Source organism: Pelodiscus sinensis, chromosome 18 (genome assembly GCF_049634645.1).
Source record: "Pelodiscus sinensis isolate JC-2024 chromosome 18, ASM4963464v1, whole genome shotgun sequence".
NCBI lineage: Eukaryota > Metazoa > Chordata > Testudines > Trionychidae > Pelodiscus > Pelodiscus sinensis.
The window spans coordinates 13,742,286-13,762,107 of record NC_134728.1 but is presented as its reverse complement, the minus strand read 5'-3'; positions in this window follow the sequence as shown (position 1 = coordinate 13,762,107).

Sequence of the window (19,822 nt, the reverse complement as noted above, 5' to 3'; positions counted from 1 at the left end):
TCTATCTAGAAAATCTCCACAAAAATAATTTTGTTTTCATCAGCATTTTCCATAGAAAAATTTGACTTTCTGGTAAAAAAAAAAAATCAAAACATACTGACTTGGGCTTGTTTTGGATTGGCACTCTAGCTATGGTTGCCATATGTATTCTCATGAGTAAATATCTCTGCCTGAGGTATTAACATGCTCCCCATTACCACTGTATTTGAACAGCTCTTAATCTTTTAATAAAGATACCCTCACATTATCTCCATTTTACAGATAGGGAATAGAGATGCAGAAAGGCTAAGTGACTTGCCCAGACTCACAAAAGGTCTTTGGCAGAGTATTCTAAATATTAGACCAGTGTTTCTCAAACTGTGCTCTGGGGAGTCCCTGTGGACTGCTGGGGCTTCGCATAAGTACAGCACATACAATCAGTGGACCACTGGGGCTCCGCATACATTTTTACGCATGTAAAGGGCTACGGAGCCCAAAAAGTTTGAGAACCGCTGTGCTAGACTAATGCTATAGCTACAGATCCATTGCTCTTCAGACACAAAGAGGGGAAGTTTGCCAAAGACAGTTAGCAAGTAAATGGCAGTGCAGGGAACAAACCCAGAATTCCTGATTCCTAGCCTGGTCATTAGATTTTATTACTTCAATAATGTTCCCACCATTGTTGTCCTAGCAATAAATGATCATAAATGAACTTCAAAATGTGATCCTCTACACTGGTGACAGCAAGCCAGTGATTTGCCCAGGAGTGTTGGTTACTCCATACAAGCTGCAAAATGAAATGTCATAGTGCCTGATTTAGAAAGACGCAGCAGATCGTTCACATCAGAACTATGACAGAGAGGCCGTGGGGCGGGGGGAGAGAGGCAGGGAAAGAGAAGTCTGACTAGAAAGCAAGACACTGGTGTTCCATGCAAGCTATGAATGTAGAGCAAATGGAGACAGACGCAGGAGGCTAAAGTACATTTCTGCACCATGACAAACAGATACTTGGAATGGGAAAAGGAATTCTCAGTAGGGGGTGAGGTTAGGGTTTGCAAGAGATGCCTTTGAAAGGAAGCACAAGGTGCCCAAGGTGTTGTGAATGAGTTAGATTACATGTGGTTCTTGATGGCTAAGTGACACTCACTTGCTTCACTGTCTTGCATAAGAAGGAGATACCACACAGAACAGCTTCCCAAGAGGCTGTGGAAACCTGACCATGATTAAGGAAGATGAGACTTTTTATTCTGTTTTGCCTCTTCCTATTCACAAAGGTTAGATGAGCTTCGCACAGATCTTGAACCAGTCAAACTACCCTTTCATTGCATTTGTTTTATTGTAGCCAGGGCCACATTATAACTTTCGTGGGCCCTAGGCACTTTTGCATTCATGGGCCCCTCCCACCATAATAATATCAATATTAAAAATTATTTTTGATATAACTTTAAATACTTCAACTTTTTTTTCTGTTTTAGGCAAAATTTAATAGATTTTTGTGAGCCCTAAAAGTTTCATTTTTTTCTGATAAGAGAAAAAAATTAAAACATTTTCTTCGACCCTAAAAGTTCATTTTTTTTCTTCTGATTTTTAAAGAAATTAAAACATTTTCGTGGGCCCCTAAAAGTATTGTGGGCCCTAGGCACTGTGCCTACTGGATAGGTCAGAAAAACTATATACATTCTATGAAAAAATATAGAAAATTATCATGGGACTAGCAGAGGGACTCTTTCAAGTTAAACTTGGCCTAAAATGAAGGCTCTGAAATAATTAACTTTGACAAATCTTCTGGGCATTTTGTTTTAAATTCCAGTGGGAAAAATGTTTTAAAATAAACACCCACCCCCAAAACAACCTTGATTGTTCAGTGAAAACTAATTCTCATGCCTGAGAATCTTGCCCAGTGCAGCTGAATAGTACAGCTGGGAAAAAGTTGCAATGAATTGCTTGCTAGTATTCTTTTCAACGTATGTCCTTTTCATCTTTTCTTCTGCAAACCTTTCAGCCTCTGAGTTTACCAGCCATAATTTTTGTTGACCCAGTGAGACTTTAAAACATTGCAGAGTATTTCTAAAGCAAGATTCCAGGAACGACTATCAGCAGAAACTTATCAAGTAACCTCTGTGTCCATTTAGAACTGCTTGAACTTTGCTTGTCTAACCGCCTGATCAGCTATTGTGATCCATGTGTTATGCTCAAGTGGAGCCCTGTTGAAGTCAGTGGGTCTCTGTGCTAATTCAATAGCCTGTCTCTGTGGATCCACAGTTCAAGGATTAGGGACTCTTGACCAATAAACAAGTTGTGAACCAAGAATTGTTCCCAGAAATTATTCAGAAGATAACTTTGCATAATAAATAAATATGAGAAAATTGATGTCTGTTCCCAGTCAGTGTATCAGCTGAAAAAAGAGATGAGTTTTATTGACAGCAAGATTGTCCTTTGCCCTTACAAGACTGTGCAAGAAAACAAGGAGTCTCAATATCCATCTATTCTTCTTTACAGCCTCCCTAAAGTAAGGCTTCAGGCACAGGGAGAAAAAAGGCTCTGTGGGCCTGGTACTCCAGATTAGAAGATATAAACAAAGGAATGGGGCTAGAACTGGTTGGGAAACACATTTTTCTTCATAGAAAATGTCAATCAAAATTGATTTATGTCAGAAATATTCATGAAACCAAAGGAGTTTGAAGTGAAAAATTGAAATAGAAATATTTTGGAGTTTTGCCAAAATATTTTTTATTCTGAAATACTGCCATGGTGTCAAGGAAGTTGTAGTTCATGTCCCTTATGCTTCCATTCTCCTCAATAAGCAGATTCTCTGATCAGACTACATCTCCCGTAATGCAGCACTGGCTTTCCCTCCCCGCCTTGATTAGAGGAGGTGATTCATTGATATAATGTGGCTGCAGGGAATAATGGGAGATAAAGTGTGGCAATGGAGCCTGACTGACAGAAGAGAGTGGGAGCACAAGGAACCAATCTATAACTCCCATGTTGCAGCACAATTTAATTTCTGAATCAATACATTTAAGATTTTGGGCATTTTGTTTTTTTAATTAAAAATATAAAATTGTCAAGAAAAGCAAAAACATTTATTTCCTTCAATCTCTAACCCACTTTTTTTTTGGGGGGGGGGGATGCTGACAAGCTCTAGATTGGACAGTACCTCTGTTTTCTATGACTGTAGAAAAGCCTGTAGAAAGTCAGTAGTAGTATATAAAACATAATGCAGCACCTATTTCTTTATAGCAGAATGTCCAGGACTTCTGCTAGGACTTCTGGTTATTTCCTTAGAAAACATATAGCAACCATATGGAGGCAGCTGGAAAAAAGATTTTAAAAAATTACTGTAGTTATCTCTCCGCAAAATGTGGCATCTTCCCAGTCAGTGTGGCAAAATATAAATGCAAGGCACCCGGTAACAAATTTGATTGCCTTGAAGTGAAATTTAAAAAGCGAAGGTGGCAGAATCATTCTTTCATATATATATATATATATATATATATATGTAACAATCAAGAAGGGCAACAAGAGATCAGGCCTCTCGTGTGCTATGGACACTGTACAAACCCAGAGATAGACCCCTTTAAAGAGCTTACAATTTAGGTTATGCTAGAGACAGGATGTCCAAAACCTACAAGAACATTCACGTCAAAAAACCGAACATTTATTTCACTAAATAAACAGGATTACAAAAGGATTATCTGGCTATATTGACTCTCTCCTCAGACCATATGCTACCACCACTCCTAGTTATCTTTGAGACACAGCCGACTTCCTGAGGAAACTATAAAACATCAGTAATCTTCCTGAAACACCATCCTGACCACCATGGATGTAGAAGCTCTTTACATCAACACGCCACATGAAGACTGATTACAGGGTATCAAGAACACCATCCTCAATGACAGCACTGCACACCTGGTTACAGAGCTCTTTGACTTTGTCCTCACCCACAACTACTTCCAATTCAGAGACAATTTGTATCTTCAAGTCAGCGGCACAGCCACAGGCACCTGCATAGCACTACAATATGCCAACATCTTTATGGCTGACCTTGAACAACGTTTCCTCAGATCTTGCCCCCTAGCACCCTTATTCTACTTACACTACATTGATGATATTTTCATCATATGGACCCACGGGAAAGAGATCCTTAAAGAATTTCACAGGGATTTCAACAACTTCCACCCCACCATCAACCTCAACCTGGATCAGTCCACATGAGAGATCCACTTCCTTGACCCTACAGTACAATTAAATGATGGACAACTTTCCACGATCCTATATCGGAAACTTAACCACTACACTTATCTTCATGCCTCAAGCTTCCATCCCAGGCACATTTCTCAATCTATTGTATTCAGCCAAGCCCTAAAATACAACCAGATTTGCTCCAATCCCACAGACAGAGACAAACACCCACAGGATCTATATACAGCATTCTTAAAATGGAAATACCCACTCGGAGAAGTGAAAAAACAGATTGACAAAGCCAAAACAGTATCAACTTTAAGACAGGCCCAAAAGAGAAAACAACAGAATTCCACTTGTCATCACCTACAATCCACAACTTAATCCCCTCCAACGTATTATCAACAATCTACAACCCATCCTGGAAAATGACCCCTCACTCTCAGAGGGCTTGGGGGAAAGGCCAATTCTCACTTACAGACAACCCCTTAACCTTAAACAAATTCTTTCCAGTAACCATGCAACACACCTCCATCATGATCATCCAGGAACCCACTGCTGCAATCAGCTGCAGTGCCAATTCTGCCCACACATCTACACTAGCGATTTCATCAGTAGACCCAACCACATCAGCCACCAAATCAGAAGCTCATTTAACTGCACATCCACTAATGTGATCTTTGCCATCAAATGCCAACAATGCTCCACTTCCATGTATATTGGCCAAACTGGACAGTCTCTACGGGAAAGAATTAATGGACACAAATCAGATATCCAAAAAGGCAATACACAAAAAACTACTGAAGAAAACACTTTAATCTTCCTGGATACTCATTAATGGATCTCCACATCACCACGTTGTTTCGGGCCAGTTCCACAAGCCAAATACACAGGAAAGGATTGGAACTTAACTTCATTTACAAGTTTAATTATTATGCAAACGGTATAAACAGGGACATGGGCTGGCTTGCACACTACCTTCCGCATCCTGATGACTTAACCAACCAACCAAACAATGGAGTTGCTAATTGTTCTTATCAGCCTCTTGTAACTACTTGAACCATCTACTCACTGTCTCTCTCTCTCTTTTTTTCCTTCTCCCCCTTCCCTTATTTATTCTTGGATCCAGACTTCTAATACTCCAGTCACCTGAAGAAGTGGGTTGTGCCCACGAAAGCTCATGATACCATCTACATGTTTTGTTAGTCTTTAAGGTGCTACCAGACCACATGTTGTTTTTTAAGTTTTTCCTGTTACAGACTGACTTGGCAACCCCTCTGAAGATTTATTTCACTGGCACTTTCAAGCATTTCAGGTTTTTAACTGAATAAAAACAGGCCTGAAATGTTTATCTCAGCCAGTGTGAATTTTTAGTTTTTTTTTAAATAAGCTGTATCAGTAGAAAACTTTAGACTGTTTAAAAAAAGCATATTCCAAATCCTGTTTAATAAACCACCCAGACAGAGGGAGCATTCTTCTGTAAACCCTGTTTGGCACAGTAGGTTTCTGTAGCAAGAGCTGAATAGGCAAATCCCACGGCGGGGGAGAGACAGCACTTTTTGACCCAAACAATGTCTAGACAGCCTGAAAACAGATAAATTAACAGGCAAGCAGCAGCAGCATCACTCAGCTGCAAAGCGGTGGATATTTGTCACCTCAATGATGGGTTAAATGAAGATTCAAGGCCCTGGTATAGTCTTTATGAAACTCAGTGTGCTCCAGCTGTCTCCCTCCCTCCTCCTGAGCTATTTACTGTGTTAACAGCTCCCTGCAGAAAGTTCACATTCACTGACATGGTAAACATTTCCCATCTTTTACAGGCTGCCCTAATGAGGCAGAAGGATCAGAACAAATTAGTGGCAGGGTTTCTATTCCCTCCTTCCTGGTCCTCTCCTAAAATATATATAAACAAGCATCACTTATTTCTTACATAGTTTGGTTTTGTTGTCTACACAGAACACAATGAGTCATGGCAAATGAGCAGAGAACTGTTCAGCGTAACAATGTAACTATTTTAAATGAAATCTTCGCTTGAGGATTCTGCATATACATTACAGCGTGGGATCTCTGTTCAAAAACACCCCATGTTTTTGGAACATAGAGGAGGTCATGAAAAATGGGCTCATCTGTTGAAACAAGTACAAATGGTTTCAAATGACACTGGTAGAAGAAATCCATGCTATTTCATTTGCTGTGTTTACTGAAACTTATACGTACAGGGATGTCCTTAATGAGATGCAAACCGTGTCGTTCGTATTTATTGTTCCATTAACAGAGTTCTGGGGGCTGCGATGATATTGTTTTAAATGTATAAAAAATAAATAATTTGTGACATCCAGGCTGTCATAATGAAAGAAGCCAGACTGTGATTAAAAACAGTTATTATTAAACCAGAGGCTGACTTTCGGCGCTGCCTTGAAGACAGCAAAAGAAGCAATTTTCTTAAGTGCATTTCAAGTGACTGAATACAGACTGAACGTATGGAAGAACCTGCTAAAGAAGTACTAGTTAAAGTGTGTGGATGATGATACTTCATGACACAGGAGCCTTGATTCAGCACAATTTTAATCAGGTTTTGTTGCCATCCTTGAAAGCTTATTTAGGATTGGGAGATATTATGCTTGTATGTATCAGTAGCACACTTCTCACATGCACCAACAGGGAAGGTTTACCTGCGTGATGCTTCTGTGTACATAGACAGACATAATAAAAAAGGGAAGGGGACCTTTTTTCTTCATACAAGGGACATGCCTAGGCCCAGCCTCTAAATAAGAAATATTCTCTGCATCTTCAGTGTGGCAGAAGTAATAAACATGTTGTGTAATCAAAAACTGGGTTGTGACCCATTTGTTCGCAGCATTGGAAAAAAATACATCAAAGTCAATGGATAGTCCCTTTAGATATGCCTCAACAGATACCAGTCTGGTAATAACCTTAGATTATGGAGTTTGATGATTTATAAGGGTGCTAAAGAGCATTTTAATAGATCCCCATTTAAACTCTGTAATGATCAAACATGAAGTATCAGTGAAGAGAAGGGGAAAAGCAAATTAACATTAGCTTGTTTAATGTCAGAAAGGATGGAAGTGGTTAATATGTAATCAAGGGCTGTGGCTCCTAGCCTACAACAAGCTGTGTATGGACAGATTCCCATGCTTGGGGGGAACCCTATGGAAGTCTGGGACTTGATGACAATGGGGGAACCTATTTCTGGAATTCATTGAAGGAATGGGGCCTTAATTTGCTTTAATATGAAATTAGGATTGTATGTGCTTAAATCCTGATCCAGGAAAACTCTTAAACACATGGGGCTTGTCTACATTGGCCCCTTTTCTGGAAGGGGCATGGTAATTTCAGAGATCGTAATAGGGAAATCCGCGGGGGATTTAAATATCCCCCGCGGCATTTAAATAAAAATGTCCGCCGCTTTTTTCCGGCTTTTAGAAAAGCCGGAAAAGAGCGTCTACGCTGGCCCTGATCCTCCGGAAAAAGCACCCTTTTCCGGAGGATCTTATTCCTACTTCGAAGTAGACGCTCTTTTCCGGCTTTTCTAAAAGCCGGAAAAAAGCGGCGGACATTTTTATTTAAATGCCGCGGGGGATATTTAAATTCCCCGCAGATTTCCCTATTACGATCTCTGAAATTACCATGCCCCTTCCGGAAAAGGGGCCAGTGTAGACGTAGCCATGCTGAAGTTTTATCACATTAGATAATCTATTTATTTATTTGCATTGAGGTATTATTTGTATTGGTAAGTGCCTAGGAACCTCTGTCACAAAGCAGGACCCCACTGTAACAGGTGCTGTATAAATACAGAACAGAAGGACTGTCCCTGCTCCAAAGCATTTACAATCTAAGCAATTTCCCATTCACTTAAATGGGACTGAATGCCTGTTTAAAATTAAGCATGTGCTTAAATGCTGTGCTGAATTAGAGCCCAAATGCAAAGCTTACCTTTTCCCTTCAGGTGACTTGTTTGTATTTATCATCTTGCTTTGGCCCCTTTACATTCACAGCCCTTTTGGATCTTTGTGAGGATTCGTTATTATCATTGTTATATACTTTCAGTGGTATACCCCTTTCATATCCCCCCTCTGCTGTTACATTGCTCCTTTGGAAGGTTCACCAGTCACACTACTCATCAAACGTATATGAATACTTAATCATTCTTATAAGGCACCAAAGAATATGCCTTCTGCTCCCTGTTTTAACTAAAGCCTTCATTAGGTTGCAAAACAGCATCTTTGTACTCAGACAAGGTTTTGGGCAAACCATCTTCATTTCTTTGTTAAGGCTGATTGATTTACTTTACCTACAAAATGAAAAGTAAAAGTTCTAGTCCTAGAGAGTTATTTAACAAGTCTCTGAGTGCAATGAAAGCAGATTTTTAAAATACTGCAAATATTTCACAAACATATAATGGAGACTCCTTTGATATTCAGACCTTATACAAAGCACATCTTGGATGTTAAAGCAGATGGGCTGCCAAGAGTTTAATTCTTTATCATACATAACACTTTTTTAGTGCTTTTCCTCCACAGATTTCAAAGCTCTTCATGAAGGAAGGAAAGTAATTTCATCCCCATTTTGTCGATGAAGTCAATGAAGCGATAAAAGGCTAAATGATCTATCCAAGCTCACTCAACAGGCTGGTAGCAGAATCAGGGAATAAAACCCACCTCTCATGACTCCCAGCCCAGTGTCCTAACCCTACCTCATACTGCATCTCTGAAAGACTCTGAACATGGCTGTTATTGGGCTCCATCTCACATCCTTCAAGCATGTGGAATTGCTCAAGCACTAGTAGGTAAGGGTTGCAGGGTTGACTTAATATTAAATGTGAATCATCTAAAGCTCTGTCTCTCTCTTAGCTATGTGCTTCTCCATTAAAAACAAACAGACAGGTATCCAAATTACTACACTGAGCATGTGATGGAGAAACCACAAAACATTGGATGGTACAAGCTTGGGATAGCACCCAAATGTTCAGGCAAGTGTCACCTAAAACTGGGCAAATGCAGGGATGGAAACTGCCTGTGACTGTTCATTTGAACTTTCAAATTAATTCATTTCGACACTCGCCCCCTTTCTGCGTTTGCCATCTGTGACGATGCCAGTGAGCAAGCTGTATTTGTAGGAGGATTGGTAAGACACATTTTAACTCAAATGGTGCATTTGAATTTCACACTTGAATATGTGATTTGCCCTGTGTTGGTTCATTAGTTAAGCGAGCCAATTGGGAATGGAAGCAGCGTGGCATGACTTACGCAACTGAACAACATACGCTTGCTTGACTGCCTCAGGCATGATACCCAAACCTCTAGGATAAGAAGTCATGTCAGAAACCACTGCTAATGGGCAGTTAGTGATAAGGCCCTGATTCATCCCTGTGCCTTTGCAGAGTGGCACAGGAGAGTGGGGTATTTTATGCTCCCTATTCAGTGCCTGGTACTGGTGAAAGTTTCCCCTGTGTTGTCCTGTTGCCCATGGGCCTTGTGGATTTTGGGGTGGTCAGGTAATAGCAAGAAAGTAGGTTTGCTCTGCTACAGCCTCTCTAAGCCTGGGAAGGCCCCTCATCCATCTCCATCATGGGATGTTTCCTGCAATCAGGGGTTTTTTGGAGGGCTGTCGGAATAGTGACGTAATGAGAATATGCAAATGAAGCGTGGGATATTTACATCCCAGCTTCATTTGCATCTCTCTCTCGAAAGAGGGTGTAAGTGTAGACATACCCGTGAATCTATAGTCCCAATGACTTACCAACGTGAGGAAGGTGTGTAAGATCACGTCATAGAATTGCAGGGTTTAAAAAAGAGAGACTGTAAGTAGGTGGGTTGAGTTGGTGCCTGTGGCCTTAGAGAGCTAGGGTGGATCCACGGGAGAGCCTGCTCCTGCAGCACTCTGTTCTCATTGCATAGCCAGTCATTTTCCAGTGCTCCGCTCAAAGCTTCACGTCAGCCCTGCTTTAACTCTCAAAGGAGGAAGGGGAAAGAATCCAAGAAGGATTCAGAAGAGTAAAGGATGTAGGGGTGTGTGTGGGAAGGGGGAGGTAAAGGAGCTAAGGAATAGAGAAAAGATGCCAGAGGAGATCTGGGCTTACACTATGTAAAAAAAAAAAAAAAAAAAAAAGCAGAGAATAAAAACTTTCATAGCAAGTGAAGGGGAAAAAAGCTTGTCTCCTATGGCAAAACGTCAGAGAAATGCTATTAAGGATAAATCTTTTATTGTATTGTCCTGCAGGCAGCCTCACGAAAACTGAACTCTCAGCAAAAATTAGTTCTCCCATTAAAAAAGAAAAATCCCTGGCTACATGCAATGGCTGTGGAGGTGCCCAGGATGGAATATTCGGTGGCAGCAGTCAGGAGCGTGGGTCCAAACAGTCCATGCCGAAATAAAACACTCCCTGATCAAACATGCGCACCAAGCCTATTGCCCCTAACTTCCCACTGGCTGGTGACAGACTGCAGTGCACAGAAAGGGCTGAGCCCAGGGAGAGCCGTTAGCATGTCATGCAAATAACTCCTTCTGTGGCACGATTTGTGGGTATCCCTTTGAGTTTGTCCTCTCAGTATGAGACTGGGAAAATTACAGGCCAAATTAGCCTCAGTGGACTTGTAAGAGGGGTGAATTTGACCTCAGGTCTGTAGCACTGGAAGAAAGGGGTTTGTTTTTGTAATTTTTTTAAAACAGGAGGAAGAAAAGCTTTAAAAATGGCTGGCCCATTTGTTCCTGTCACATTCCAATACATTTTTCCCACCCACACCATCCTGGCACAGCGAGTCTTTAGTGCACTATTTGAGAACTTCCATAACTCAAAGCCAGAGGCTAGGGGTCTATTACAGGAGTGGGTGGGCTGCCAGCAATGTGCAAGATCAGACTAGATGGCCCTGATAGTCCCTTCTGGCCTATGACTCTAGGACAGTGGTCCCCAATGCGGTGCCCACAGGTGCCATGGCACCCACCGGGCCATTTCTGTGCGCCCACCGAGTGATTGGGGCTGACCCCGCCCCCGGGCACATGGCACAGGGGTGGCGCCAGCCCCCGGGCGCGTGGTGCATGGACTGTGCCGGCCCCGGGAGCACGGCGTATGGGTGTCCCCGCCCCTGGGCATGCAGCACAGGAGCAGCGCTGGCCCCAGGCGCGTGGCGCATGGGCGCTGCCAGCTCCTGGGCACACAGCACAGGAGCAGCACTGGCCCCGAGCATGCAGCACATGGGTGCACGGTGTATGAGAAGCCCCACCCGTGGGTGTGCAGCACAGAAGTGGCACCGACCCCGAGCATGCAGCACATGGGTGCATGGTGTATGAGCAGCCCCACCCGTGGGCGTGCAGCACAGGAGCGGCAGCAGCGCCGGGCGCGTGACGTATGGACAGCTCCACCCTTGGGCATGTGCACAGGAGTGGCGCCGGCCCCGGGAGTGCAGCGCATAGGTGGCACCGGCACTGGGCAGGAGGCGCGTGGGCAGCCCCACCCCTGGATGAGTGCGCGGCTCTGCCCCCAGGTGTCTGGCGCGTGAGTGACCCCGCCCCTGGGCACCTGGCAGCCCCAAAAGGTTGGGGACCACTGCTCTAGGAGGAGAATATTATGACCAGCTACATTACCACATAGCTCGGGGGAGAGGGCTTCAAAGAAGGGGCACAAGGAAGAAGAGCAGAGATGGAAAGAGGTGGAGGGGCAGGTGGAGCATAAGCAAGGTTGGGGGAAGGGGTGGAGTGGAGGCACGGTGGGGGTGGAGCAGAAGCGGGAAGAGGTGGGGCGGAGCCAGGGCAAGAGCTCTTAGTAGCTGATATAACTAAAAGAATGATTAGGTTGTTGAGGTCTCATCTACTTCACGCGTCCTTGAAATATTCACTAGACATTCCCCCGTTATCTTTATTGCTCCCTTTCTTAACTTTTCTCTCTGAAATTTTAGCTTCCTCCTGCTACAGTAGTACTGTTAGGGCTGTGTCTAGACTGCATCCCTTTTCCATAAAAGGGATGCAAATTAGACACATCGCAATTGCAAATGATGCGGGGATTTAAATCCCCCCCGCTTCATTCGCATAAACATGGCTGCCGCTTTTTTCCGGCTCAGAGCTTTGCCGGAAAAAAGTGCTGGTCTAGACGGGGATCTTTTGGAAAATAAAGCCTTTGCCGAAAGATCCCTTATTCCTCGGATACAGCCTTAGAAGTCTACTGAACAGTACAGTGCCCATAGTTAGAGATGAATTAGTTGTGTTAGTTTGGTGGCCAGACCCCCCCCCTCCACCAAACCTCCTTAGTTACCCACCATATTCATTAATACTGTCCTTCCTGATTCTGTTACACCATTCTCAAAAGGGCCAGCTGCCAAATCACATACATTGAAGGACATCTTTAAAAAACAACCTCACACCCATGGAGGTTTTCCTTCTCATGTCTCAAGGGATATTTCCACACAGGAAGGATACAATATTCTTTGTAATAGTGCCTCTATCGTTGCTGGCAATCAGTAATATAGAGCCAGCAAAAAATCACAGAAAAGGAAAAAGTCTTGTGGATCATTATGCTGTTGCTTCCTTTACAATTCCCCCTTTCTCTTGGGACTTCACATTAGGTGCCTCTTGCTGTCAACCAGTCATTGCCTCAACACTTCAAATACCCTTCACAGTCACTTGTTCTATATGTTTTAAATAAACTCTTCTAAGGATAGGCACTGCACTCTTGTTCTTTAAATGTGTGAGGAATTTGCCAGACTCAATTTTTATTCATTCTCTCATAGTTCCAAAACCTTCAATTATTTAGGTCAATATGTTCTCTCTGTCCCTCTCCTCTCTCTTTTCTCCCTTCCAGTTAGAGAAAACTGTCCGATTCCCTAGAGCTTCCTTCTCTTAAAAATTAAACCTTTCATACCCAAGATAATATTGGTTTTATTTACTGAATTACTGAAAGACAAAGTTAGGTTTTTTGAAGGAATACGGACTACACTCACTACAGGTAGGACCTCCCTGGTCCGGTAGCCTTGGGACCTGACTGGTCCCAAATCAGGGAGTTTGCCGGTCCAAAGGAGGTCAATTCCATCCCTTTGCTGATGGGACTCTGGGCTCTTTTGAGGTCCGTCAGGTGACTTAATGGAGCTCCCATGCCCCCACATTGGCTCCCTGTGCTGCTGGCCAGTCCTTCCCATTGTAGCTCTGCTACTCCGGGGCCATCAGGCTCTATTCACTGCGGGGCTGCTGTGGTTCCAATGCCCTGGGATTGCTGGGATTCCACTGTGCCAAGGATGCCACAACTCTGCAGGTCCAGGGCCACTAGGGCTGCTATGGCTCTTGGGCACTGCTACTGCCACAGCTCCGCTCCTTGGGGCTGCTGGGCTCGGTTATTCTGGGGCCACTGCGGCTTCCTAGTTCCAGGAATGCCAGGGCTTAGGGCATCAGGGTTGCCATGACAGCCATGGCTCTGCTCCCCATTGCTGCTGGGGCTCCAGTCCTAGGGGCCTCCAAGGCTGCCACCGCTCCATTACCCTGGAGCCACTGCAGATCCGCTACCCTGGGGCTGCCAAAGCTGCCATGGATCCACTGTTCCGGAGACGCTGGGGCTGCCGTGGCTTTGCTACTCCAGGGCCACCAGAGCTGCTGAAGCTCTGCTGTCCCAGGGCTGCTGTGGCCACCCAGCCTTCTGGTTCAGGGGTTCTCTGGTCCAGCAATATCTGTGGTCCTTCTGGACCACAGATGTTGCCAGCAAAGGCACCATTTATGCGGGACTAGGGGGAGCAATAGCACCCCCTCCTGAGTTTGAACCCCCTGGATTTCATACTTGAGGTCTGCTTAAAGCTGCATGCCCTGACTCCAGAGGCAGGTCTTAAAACTGTAAGAGTTTGAGCTGCTTGTAGCTTTGCCTTTGGGACAGGGAGTTTGTTATAAAAAGAGGAAAGCAGAGTGATTAAGAATAACAAAAGGCTGGGCATTCAGGTAACTGAAGGATCATTAGATCATCATGAAAACATTGCCAGGTGCTTCACTTAAAAGACAGGGGGCGGGGGAAAGAATAGGAATGAGTGTTGTGCTGCTGGGATTTGCATTTGGATCACTGCTGTTACACGTCTCACAAATGTTCTTGAAAAAGGTGCAAACAGTGACTAATCCAAAGCTGACTGCAAAGAATTACAAAGGGATATCACTAAACTGGACAACACAAGGGCAGATGGAATTCAGTGTTGATAAGTGCAAAGTAATACACATGGAAAAATATAATCCCAACTATAGATACAAAAATGATGGGGTCTAAAATAGCTGTTACCACTCAAGAAAGAGATCTTGGAATCCTTTTGGATAGTTCCCTGAAAACACCTGAATACTGGGAATCATTAGGAAAGGAATAGATAAGACAAAAACCCATATTGCCTCTACATAAAGTCATTGACTACTGTATGCAGATTTGGTCACCCCCATCTAAAAAAAGATATATTGGATTTAGAAAAGGTGCAAAAAGGGCAACAGAAATGATTAGGGGAAAGGAACAGCTTCCATATGAGGAGAGATTAACAAGACTGGGACTATTCAACTTGGAAAAGAAGTGACAAAAGGGTGGGGGGGGGGATATGTTAGATGTCTAGATAATCATGAACAGTGCAGAAAAATAGAATAAGGAAATGTCATTTATTCCTTCACTAACATAACATAAGAAGCTGACCCAATTAAATTTATAGGCAGCAGATTTAAAACAAACAAAATAAATTATTTTTTCATAATCAACTTGTGGAACTCTTTGTCAAGAGATGGTAGAAAGACCCAAACCATAAGAGGGTTCCAATCGGAACAAAATAAGTTCAGAGAGGATAGGTCCATCAATGGCTACTAGCTAGAATGGACAGGGGTGGTGTCCCTAGCCTCTGTTTGCCAGAAGCTGGGAATGGGCAACAGGGGATGGATCATGATGATCACCTCTTCTGTTTATTCCTTCTGAAGCACCTGGAATTGGCCACTGTTGGAAGACAGGATACTGGGCTAGATAGACCATTGGTCTGATTCAGTATGGCCACTCTCATGGTCTTATATAGAGATGAAATATATCTGCCCCTGCTGCGTCTACACTACAGGGCTTAACTCTAAATAAGCTACGTAAATTGAGCTACGTCAGGAGAATGTTTTCAGGTAATTCCTGACTGGGGTTTACAAGCTGTATTTTGGCATAGAAACAGCCCCAAATTTGATTTTAATGGCGTTTCAAACTATGTGACATGGTAAGCGTAGAGGAAACGACATTCATTACAGCTGGTCAAATAAGGCAAAAGGGGAAAGCATGGATAGGGTATAATATTACTATTGAACTTGGTCTAGAAGACATCATATGGGCAAAATGAAATTCTCCTCTAAGAAAAATATAGGCCCGCTGCTGCTCTCCTGGTCAGCAGGGAGGCTCCTCCAAGCTCACTTTGTAAAGCCGAGGCCAGCTAAGGATCACAGCTTGCCAGCAGCCCTAAATGTGATGCACTCATGCGGGGGGGTGGGAGGGGGACTGATTCTGATCTTCTTCTAGGCCAGCCAGCTGAGGTTTTCCCTGCTGTGTGAGACACATTAAAAGCTCCATGTAACAGTGTGCCTAGTAGAAGTCATCTGTAGGACACAACAGTAAGTTTTGTGGTTCCCTCTAGTTTTTTCCATCTGGGTGTGGAATACATTTTGTTATGGGCACCAAGGCATGTGCAGATGTGCACCCCCAGTAGTAACCCAGGCTGGTGGCTATGGTCACAGTGTGTGCTCTGTTAATCAGTTGGGCAGTATTTGAATTTCTTTTGGGTGGCTGCCCAACTGCTTAGCTTACAGGGAACACTGGTTGTGGGTGCAACAAACCCCACAAACGGTGGGACATATTTTAATGAAGCCTTTACTGGCATTGCATCTATGAACTATTTACCTAGAGACAAGCATTCCTCTTTCATGGAGCTCTTTAATAACAGATTCAAGGGGAGGGTGAATGGAGTAGTTATGCCCTTAACAAGCTCCCACTCAGGCACTGGAAAATGGGGCACATTGGGGTGTGGCCAGGGCAAACAAGTGTAGCTGTTCTCCAAAGATTTCCAGCTTCAGGAATCGCTCCTTGGTGTCATTTGCATTCCTCTTTCAAGAGAGGAATTGAGTCTAGACATAGCCTATATTTGCCCTTTTCCAGTCTCTCCCATCTTCCATGATTTTTCAAAGATGCTAGCTAAAGGCTCAGATACTTCCTCCTTCAGCTCCCTTCAGTATTCTACGATACATTTCATCAGGCCCTGGCAACTTGCAGACATCTAGGTTTTCTAAGTAAATTATTAACTTGTTCTTTTTTTATTTTATCTTCTAAACCTACCCCATTTCCACTAGTATTCACTACGTTAGGCATTCCTTCATCATCAGACTTCTTGGTGAAGACCGAAACAAAGAAGTCATTAAGCAGCTCTGTCATTTCCAAATTTTGGGTTACTGTTTCTCCCTCTGCACTGCACAATGGGCCTACCCTGTCCTTGCTCTTCCTCTTGCTTCTAATATATTTATAGAAAGTCTACTTGTTTCCATTTATGTCTATAGCTAGTTTGAGCTTGTTTTGTGACTTTGCCTTTCTAATCTTGCCCCTGCATACCTGTATTATTTGCGGCCCCATTAAACAGCTCCTATTGCCTTGATAATAATAATTATCCCTTTTCCAGGGAGTCGTGTTCTAACACCAGAATTCAGTCATCAATGAGGTCTGCCATCCGCATTCTCAGAAAAGGATTCTCTGAAGAATGAAAGAACCCACTTCTAACAAGAAGCAGAAATCAGTATTTTGCCCAGGGTCATTCTTAGGATTTATGGGGCCTTAGGCAGTACTATTATACTGGTGCCCTTATGCCTGATGGCAGCCACAGGGGAGGGAATGATTTTTTATAATCTTCATCTACACACTAATGAAATATTTTTAAAGCAAATTTTAAGCTAAGATCCTCTAGACTAACATTGTAAATTCAGATACCCGGTGTATACCTGAGGTTGACAAATGCCTATTAAACGGCTTCATTACCATTTGAATGGCTGATTCTCAGATTCAAAATTCTACTAATAGGTCTGGAAGATTTTTTCAGTTTTAAGCTAACTAGATTCTCTCCAGAGAAAGCAGAGCCATGAACAGGGATAAGAAGAGGCAGGTAGGTGGACATTAAGACCCAGTGGTGCCCCAAATTTTCAGGTGCCCTACACAGCTTCTTATTCTGCATATGGGTAAGGACGGCTCTGACTTTGCCAGTCTGAAGAAGCACCTTGGTGAGGGGTTGTTGGGTTTTTTTGGTTGTTTGGGGTTTTTTTCCTCCTCCCTGAATCATCTGTACTTCTCCTTGTTGGTGCTTGGTTCGGTAAAATGGCAGAAGTCCCAGAGGCTTGAGGCCAAATACCCAGTGAAAATACAGAATGATGGCAAGACAACAAATTTTGCTAAAGAAGGAATGCTTTATTAAGCTGAACAACTTCCTAATATTTACTTAACATTTACCTAATATAATGAACTAACTAATATTTACCATTCAACAACTTTTAAACCCTACCTAAGTTACAGCTCAGTCAAATATATACACACTTAAAAAAACTGTTTCTTTAACACTGACAATAGCAAGGGATTTCTTTAACACTGACAATAGCAAGGGTTAAAGTTACCACAGAGCAATATTTTTTCTAACCTGGCTCTTTTAAACAATTTAACAACAGTGGGGGTAAATTAAATACTTACAAACTCAGCAACAACAACACAAAGACACACAAGGAAACGGAGCATGCTCGAGTATACCCCTTTTTAGACTTTTTAGATTCGGTGGGTGGGAGGCGGCCTTTGGGTGATCAGTCCTAAGCCAGACTCAGATTCTGTCTTCCAATATCCAGGAGTCCTCCCCGAGCTAAGGACAGAGAGGTTTTTATGTTCTTGCCTATTACCATATTTGGTGTTGTTTGTGCTCTGGGAGTGGCATGGGAGTGGTCTGGGTGGGGTGTGAGGCTCATATATGGTGTTGAGTGCTGGATTCTGACAAGCTCCATTTTATTGGTAGATAAGCCTTGTTGCTATCCATGTGATGTGGTGAGGTTGCTGAGGTAGATCTGGCTATACGGTGAGGCCTGCCCAAGAGAACCCATACTTGACACTCCTTGCTGGAAAACATGTGCAGTAGGAGTCCTTCCAGATTACATGCCATAATGGAATGTAGTAATAGGCTTCAGCAGGACTGGAGCACATTTTGAGAAAGCATGAACATCTTTTTGCATTTTCCCTCTCTCCCTCCCCCCCCCCCACCCACACATGGGCTAATTAAGTCAGCTGCAAAAACCATTGTGGGAATAGACTAGTCTGTCTATACCCAAAGGAGCAGCAGACCTAACTCTGCAAGCATTGCTCATGGACTCCTATTGACTGTGAAGTCCTGGTGAAGGAACGATTGCTGGATTGTACTTTTATTCACTAGGGACCATATTTTCAAAAATGTTAGGCCTAGAATTGCATGTACAAAAAGTGTGCACTATGATTGGTCTACACTGCAGGTGCGGCTACCACTATCAACTGTAAATTGGCCCTTTTACCTATGCAGTCATGGATCTAGCATGGCAGCTTAGGAAGCTGGCCTTTGAAAGCCTTTATGCTTTGCTGATATATTTAAAGAAAATCAACTTCTCCTGAGTTTCTCTTTCTTTTGAATACTGAATAAGGTGGTTAGAGCTTAAAATACCTAAAGCATCAATATAATCTGAGGAAACTGAAAAGCATTCAGCTACACTCCTATGTACATATAACTCCCAGATTCTGTTTTCTTAGGGTATGTCTACACCAGCCACCCTAGTTCAAACTAGGGCTAATGTAGTCATTCGAACTTGCAAATGAAGCCCGGGATTAAAATATCCTGGGCTTTATTTGCATGTTCCCGGGCGCCACCATTTTTAAATACCCGGTACTTCGGACTCCCTGCCCATGGCTACACGCAGCACAGGCTAGGTAATTCGAACTAAAGCCCCTAATTCGGACTACCGTTACTCCTCCTGCAATGAGTTTCATTTGCAAGTTCGAATGACTACATTAGCCACCTTCAGGATCAATACAGCATCTAGCCCAATCACCCATACTGGTGACATGGTCTAGCTTACATTGAAGCCACTGGGAGCGTAGCCATTGATTTGAATGTGAAGAGGGTTAAAGCCTGGGGACTCAAGATACCATTACACTAAAAACAATAAATAGTGATAAGGCAAATTCTTCATCTGAAAAAAAACCCTGCAGGCTTGCTCCCCAGATTTGCACTCAGGAAGTTTTCAGGAGGATAGAAACTGCTTTCTAGAATGTTTGTTTTAGTCACCTCTGAAGTCCATTTCCAGCCTGGAAGCAGTAACAGAGCACAAATTGGGGCGTGGCCAGGGGCAGATGACGGTTTTGCGGGGCCCCGGGCAGCATACTTCCACAGGGCCCCCCCTTTGCCATGGCGCATGCGCAGTGACGCCATGCGCATGCGCATGCAGAGCGGCGCATGCACGGGGCTTTCTGAAGCGTGGGGCCTCGGGCGGCCGCCCCGTTCGCCCTGCCGTATATCCGTCCCTGGGCGTGGCTTTTACAGACCAAAAGTAGCATCTGGTGAAATCTCTATTAGTAGAAGAATCTTCTCAGCGTTTTTGGCATTAATTCACTGAGAAACTGCAGTTTCAACTTAGAGCG